The sequence below is a fragment of the Agelaius phoeniceus genome, unplaced genomic scaffold, assembly GCF_051311805.1.
Source record: "Agelaius phoeniceus isolate bAgePho1 unplaced genomic scaffold, bAgePho1.hap1 Scaffold_305, whole genome shotgun sequence".
Lineage (NCBI taxonomy): Eukaryota > Metazoa > Chordata > Aves > Passeriformes > Icteridae > Agelaius > Agelaius phoeniceus.
In genome coordinates this window covers 68,797-75,775 of record NW_027509934.1, presented here as the reverse complement: position 1 = coordinate 75,775, position 6,979 = coordinate 68,797, and the positions used below count along the sequence as shown (strand labels likewise).

General features: G+C 42.6%; 1 long non-coding RNA gene across 3 annotated transcripts; it reads right to left on the bottom strand.

Annotated features, from left to right (window-relative positions):
• Window positions 1-5,159, bottom strand: LOC129134063 (uncharacterized). 3 transcript variants are annotated; one of them, XR_013180648.1, is made up of 4 exons: window positions 4,984-5,159; window positions 4,107-4,415; window positions 3,912-3,995; window positions 1-1,467 (listed from the first exon to the last, which is right to left on the bottom strand). It is a non-coding gene; the product is annotated as an uncharacterized LOC129134063 (long non-coding RNA). The 3 variants fall into 3 exon arrangements; XR_013180647.1 differs by having other exon boundaries at window positions 4,107-4,281; XR_013180649.1 differs by having other exon boundaries at window positions 1-1,252; window positions 4,107-4,281.
• Between the last annotated feature and the right edge of the window lie 1,820 nt (window positions 5,160-6,979).

Genomic DNA, 6,979 nt, shown 5'->3' with positions numbered 1-6,979 from the left:
TTTCAGAGAAAAAGAATTTATTGCCCTCTTATCAGAAGAAACGAACTTCTTCCTGCCTCCAAGGCACCGTTAGGATTAGAAGGAAGAAGTGGATGATGACCAGACAGAATCCTGTATTTGAATGGAATTTATGCACCATGTATGAAGTGTATGACTATGCAACAGGCTATTGCTTTTAAAGGTTAATCCTTTGTTAACGGGGGTCCTTTTTCGGGCTCATGCTGCCCAGAAAAAGGTACCCGGACGTCCGTAACTCTTTGTTTTTGTTGTCTCATATTGTCCTAATTCAACTTGGCCAAATTATTATTACTCTAATTGTATTACTGTTTTTATAACCATTTTATTACTATTAAACTTTCAAAATTTTAAAAGCAAGTGATTGGCATTTTTCACACCAATCTGTTAGTTGAAAATTATCAAAAGATTTTTGTGAGTTTTCTAATTTTGGCATTAATGCTGGCGAATTTTCAGGGTTTACTGTCTAATTTTGGGTCGAGAAATCTGTCCCAAAGACTGAGGGGACTCTGGTGCTATTTGGGAACAGTTCTTTTTCAAAATTCTTTTGTGTTGGGATCAAAGGGTTGGCATTTGCAGGGGCAAAATAATTCTCTGTCTGTCCTGTATTTATTAAAGCAGCTGTCTTATTCCAGCCTCCTCCTCCTCCTCCTCCTCGTCGCACGGTTTGTGTGCATGGATGTGGCTGTGCAGACGAATCGTGACACAAAGTAGTCCCACTGGGTGCTAGGAGTGTGGAAGGCGAAAGCACGGAGGCACATCAGGTATCGGTTGTGCACAGTTACGCGCGGCACTGCAGAGGGATCTCTCGGTGCCCGGCAGAAGGAGAGACGCAGAAGGATACATGCAAGGCGCTGCAGTTTTCACCTGCTGTGGTGCCGTGTATAGACACAGTGGCGGCAGAAGTGGTGTGACAGGGCACAGGGATGCCGGCTGTGGCCGGACAGCGGCACGCAGCGGCTCGGAACCAGGACCGGGCTGTGCCAAAGCTGCGGCAAAAGCAGTGGGGGGTGGCAGCGGGGCCGTGGAGATAGAACTGCGCATGCGTGCAGCTGATCCCTGAAGCAGCGCTGTGGTTCGATGAGTCGGCGCGGAGTGATATCATTGGTGCTGGGGTTGTAGCAACTGCGCATGCATGGGTTCCGTCACTATTGCAGCGCAGGCAGTCATCATGGCGGCGGGCGGGCCGGGGGGTGTGGGAGGCGGTGGAGCTGCGGGAACGGGAACGGGGCTGCGGCTGCAGCCGTGGAAGGAAACGTTGGGACGCCCATGGTTGCAGGAGGCAGCGGAGCCACACCATCCAGAAGCTCTGAAGCGGGAGGGTGCGGTGGGGAAGGCGCAGCTCGGCCCGCCATGCAGCGGCGGCGGCAGGAGAGGGGAAGCGACCACGGGCGGCGCTGACGGGAGGCTGAGGTGGAGCGCCGCAGCGCCGGCACGGGGTGGCTTGGGTGGCTGGGGCGCCCCGGTAAGACAGTCATTAAAACACCCTAAAAATTATTTTTAAAGCCCTGAAAAAGCCCTAAAGGTATCCTAAACATTTCCAGAGAATTCCTAAAAACTCCTGAAAAAAACACCTTAAAATATCCTTAAAAATCCCTGAAAAATCACCTGAAAGACCGTAAAAAACTGTTTAACCCCTACCTGTAACACTGTGGCCTCCAAACATCATCTCTTACCTATTAATCGGGGTAACTGCAAGGCCCTCAAACACCACCACAATCACCAGCTTGAGTTGGTCTGGACAGCACCAAATAAAATAAAATAAAAAGCTTTATACATAGAAAAATTAAAAAAAAAATTAAATAAAAAATTTTTAAAAATTCTTTAAAAATGGAAAAATCAAAAATAAAAATTAAATAATAAAAAAATGCTTTAAAAATGGAAAAATCAAAAATAAAAATTAAATAAAAAATAAAATTAAAAAAATAAAAAGCTTTAAAAATAGAAAAACCAAAACTAAAAATTAAATAAAAAAAAAATTAAAAAAATACAAAGCTTTAAAAATAGAAAAATCAAAAATAAAAATTAAAAAAAAATCAAAAAATAAAATAAATGCTTTAAAAATAGAAAAATTAAAAGTAAAAATTAAATAAAAAATAAAATTAAAAAAATACAAAGCTTTAAAAATAGAAAAATCAAAAATAAAAATTAAAAAAAAATCAAAAAATAAAATAAATGCTTTAAAAATAGAAAAATTAAAAGTAAAAATTAAATAAAAAATAAAATTAAAAAAATAAAAAGCTTTAAAAATAGAAAAATCAAAAATAAAAATTAAATAAAAAATAAAAAATAAAATAAATGCTTTAAAAATAAAAAAATCAAAACTAAAACAAAACAAAATTAAATGCTTTAAAAATAGAAAAATTAAAACTAAAAATTAAAGATAAAAATAAAATTTAAAAAATAAAAAGCTTTAAAAATACAGAAATCAAAAATAAAAATTAAATTAAAAAAAATAAAATAAATGCTTTAAAAATAAAAAAATCAAAACTAAAAATTAAATAAAAATAAAATTAAAAAATAAAAAAGCTGTAAAAGTAGAAAAATAAAAAATAAAAATTAAATAAAAATAAAATTAAAAAATAAAATTAATTAAAAAATAATGAAAAACAAAATAAAATCCGTAAAGTGCTGTAAAGTACCGTTAAAGTTCCATAAAAGGTAGTGCCATAAAGCTCGACAACCGCGCTTTACGCCAGTTTTACGACAGTCGCGCTTTACGACACCTTTTGCGACAGTCGTGCTTTATGACATTACCCTTTATGGAACTTTTATGGTACTTTACAGCACTTTACGGTTTTTATTTTGTTTTTCATCTATTTTAATTTTTTTTTTAATTTTATTTTTTCCTTAATGTTTATTTTTAATTTTTCAAGCTTTTATTTTATTTTTCTAATTCTATTTTTTATTTACTTATTATTTTTAATTTTTCTATTTCAAAAGCTTTTTATTTTATTTTTTAAATTTTATTTTTTATTTAATTTTTAATTTTTCTATTTTTAAAGCATTTATTTTTTATTTTTATTTTTTAAAAAATTTTTCTACTTTTAGAGCTTTAATTTTATTTTTTAATTTTATTTTTATTTTTCAATTTTTAAAACATTTATTTTTCTAGTTATATTTTTGATTAAATTTTTATTTTTAATTTTTCTATTTTTAAAGCATTTTATTACATTTTATTTGGTGCTGCCCAAACCTGCTGTAGTGCATTTTTATACTTTATAATACTTTGAAGTCATTTTGTTTTATATCCCCATATTTTTCCCAAATGGTTTATCCCAAACTGTACCCCTCTCCTTCTACCTGTGTTATCCCTCTCCCGGGATGAGATCATACCCAAACCCCCACCCTGGCTCTCTGTCAATGACTCAGCCTCCCATCCCCTCCATGCAGAAGTTTCAGTCCAAGTCGTCCAGTGTTTAGCCAGAGGCCAGGGGTCAGCCCCCCGAGCCTTGCCCCATACGCTGTCCTGTATGTCTATGCCCCAGCATCCATCCCTTAGGGTCACTTATTGGTTGGTAAAATGTTATCTACTTTCGGTTTCCACCTCCCTTTAAATGTAACCTTGGCACATCTCCCTGGGGCTCTTGGCAGGAGGCCCCTGAGGTGCAGGAGCTCCTTTGGGACTCCTAATAAAACCTTGGATTAACCCCTGCTAAGAGTCAGCCCTTTATCATCTACCCATGTCTCTGGTGTCTCTTGTGCTGCACAGGGGCCCAGCCCAGGTGCCCTCAGCACCCTCGGGGCAAACACAGAGAGTGTCTCCTGCCAGCCCAGGTGCCCTCAGCACCCTCGGGGCACAGAGAGTGTCTCCCCGCTCTCGGCCGTGTCAGGGCTGCCCCCCGGTGTCTGCCGACTCGGGACCGGCTGAGGGTTACTGAGAGGCTCGCACAAACCTGCTCGGCTGCTGATTGTGGCGGTGTTTGAGGGTCCCCAGGACGAGGGAAGAGACGAGAATCTTGACTCCACCTTTCAGAAGGCTGAAATATTATTTTATGATCTCTATTATATTAAAAGAAAATGAGACAGTAGAACTATACTAAAAGAGCAAGGAGACATCAGAAAGCTGGAAAGGAATGAATAATAAAAACCTGGGACTGCTCACAGCCCCGACGCAGCTGGACCATGATTGGTCATCAAGTAGACACTGCACAGGAGACCAATCCAAGATGCCCCTGTTGCTAAACCATCTCCAGCCCACACTCCACAGCCAGCAGATCGTTATTGGTTCCATTTCTGTTCTGAGGCTTCTCAGGAGAAAAATCCCTGCAAAAGGATTTTCATCAAACACGTCAGTGCCAGGTGATGGCACAGGCAGCATCGGCCGGCCGAGGTCACTGTGTCATCCCTGCCAGCTCAGGTGTCACAGCAAGGAGGAGAGAGTTCACCCTGTGCTCACCCTGCAATACAGAGCAATACAACACAACACACATATTAACACAAGATGATAACCTTTTTCTATTTTCATTACATGTAGATTTACTGTTATAGGAAACCCAAATCAACAAAAGCACACAGAAAACACCACTCATCTACCATTAACACCCCCTTCAGATGACACACAAAGTCACCATCCCTCTCATCACAACTGCTAAATTACACCCCAGCAATCATTGGTCCTCGGGAACGTGGTTCCCGGGAGCCTCAAAAAAATCCTCCTGCTTGACAAAAACCCCGGTCCCTGGACAGTCCGCGCCCAAACTCTGGTGATGAACGTCACCTCACAGACCGTCCAGGACCGAGGAAAAAAAAAACAGCCGGGGGGGGGGGGAACCCAGCTGGGGATTTTTTATTCTAAATTTGAAAATGAGTTGAAAAACTTGAAAAGCAAAAGTCACACACACAAGGTTAAATCCAGTAATCCAGTCGGCATGCGCTGACACATGCAGAGACGAGCAGACGCAGACAGACACAGACATGTGCTCTCATACACGCTCTTCCCACTTACACACTCGCTGCGGCCCTTACTCGAGACGCTGAAGAACGTGCTGCGACACATCTTCTGGCTGCGCTCCTTGACGTCAGTTGGTAGGTTCTGGGGAAATCGGTAGCCTTGGGGACCTGTGAGACGACAGGAAGCGGTCAACGAGTGGCTATCTGACAGCTAGGACTTGTCTCCACTCTGAACCAATAAGTTTTCTACCCAAAATCTCATAAAAGACAGATGAACAGTAAAGTTTTTATAACTCTTCTACCTAACTGTGACTACGTGCCCAGGCAGGGCAGCTCCAACCATAAGTGGTACAATATAAGTACACACAACAATGTAAGTCGATGCATACAGTGCAAGTGTACATAGAGGGTAGGTACATACAGTATAAGCCAGCACAGGTACACACAATATAAGCCAGGACTTGAGATAACTCGCTGGAAGATGAATTCTTGAGTCCTATACCCTTCAGAAGATGGAACCTATAGAAGTACTGCGGTCTCATGAGGAGGGTGCAAGACACTCCCTCTAGCAGTCCAAGAGAATGGCATGGAAAAAAAGGCACTACCAAAGCTGGTAGTGAGAAGGAAGATGGATGAGAACATCTTGTCCGTTTGAGACATTCCTGTCTCAAAGAGTAAAAATGTAAAGATGCCAGAATAAGGGATATCCAGAAAGGAACGTGAGTAGAATACAGCCTATATGGCACAGAATAGTGCTGATAAAGCATCGCGACGTAACAAAGGCCTATGACGTGGAAGACAACGGACACAGACACGGACAACATAGACACGGACAACATAACACAGAGACAAGTGGCAACTGCCTGGCACTGTCCCCTTAGGCACCCGAGATGCCTAGCGCAAGATGTGCCAGAGGCTGATGATGCCAAAGGAGAGGAAGCCCTATGACGATAGCACGTGATGATGAAACGTAACTCGTTAAAAGAAGTTAGTGCCACAGCAGTTAAGAGGATGCTCGAGAGGCTCAGCAAGCCTAGAGAAGGAAGCCAACGGCCAGGTGACCGTGGCTATAGCTCCGGACGTGAAGGCGAGCTCCTCGGGGGAAAGATCCGTGACGACGTCGGGCCGAGGAAGGCGGACAACGCAAAGTTCACGAGAATCCTGAAATGGGTCGGAACTGCCCTGCCCGGCAAAGGCTCTGGTCAGGCTGAGGAGAAACCCTCTCCCTTTTCTTCCAGAGAGCCGGTCCCACTACAGACCTCTCTGCTAAGCTGACATCAAATTGCCCTCTGTGATAGTAAAGGTTTTTCCCCTTCTCCAAACTGCTGGCCCCGACACTTAGCTTTTGGAAGAGGAGCGGACAAAATCCATCCTCGGTCGGACGTGGATGTTGAAACGTGCTCCGTGTGTGCCTCGGTGCTGTCGTTTCCAAGCTTTGGCTACGAGGCTCCTCAGGGTACCTAAGACAAAACAGAAAAGGTGACTATTGCCGTCAAAAACAGTAATCCCGGGGCTCCTCCGCACCCCTGCCCCGGCTCACCTCAAATCTTGATTTGACTCCAGAGGGTGCCCAGAAGATACCTGCAAAAAGAATAGGTACACACTTAGCATGCTGCTGTGTAACACTCACCTATGAGTCAGCCTGCCTAAACACCGACTCACCTGCCCTCCTCTGTTCCTTGGCGTGCCTAGGGCAGCGACAGCACCTGCAAAGAAACAAAGCAGAAAAGCATGCTGAGACACTGCGAAAACACAACCTCCCAAATCTGACAAGGATGCCACACTGATACCTTAAGCTGCACACACCTGGAATGGGCATGCCCGGCCAGGATAGATGGCAAGTGGACCACCTAAAATAAAAAGTGGAGATGCTTAGAGCTGCACCAGAAACTGAGACCTCAGCAATAACAACTGCTTCTGTACACTACTCAATGCTCACCTCGCCCACTCGGCCTTGACTGCTGCTCTCAGCCTTGACTTCCTAAAAAGAGAGACAAAGAAGACTGCTCTAACAGCCATCATTTATGCTCTCTCTACAGAGACAAACAGTGACTGACCTGCTCGGGGGAAT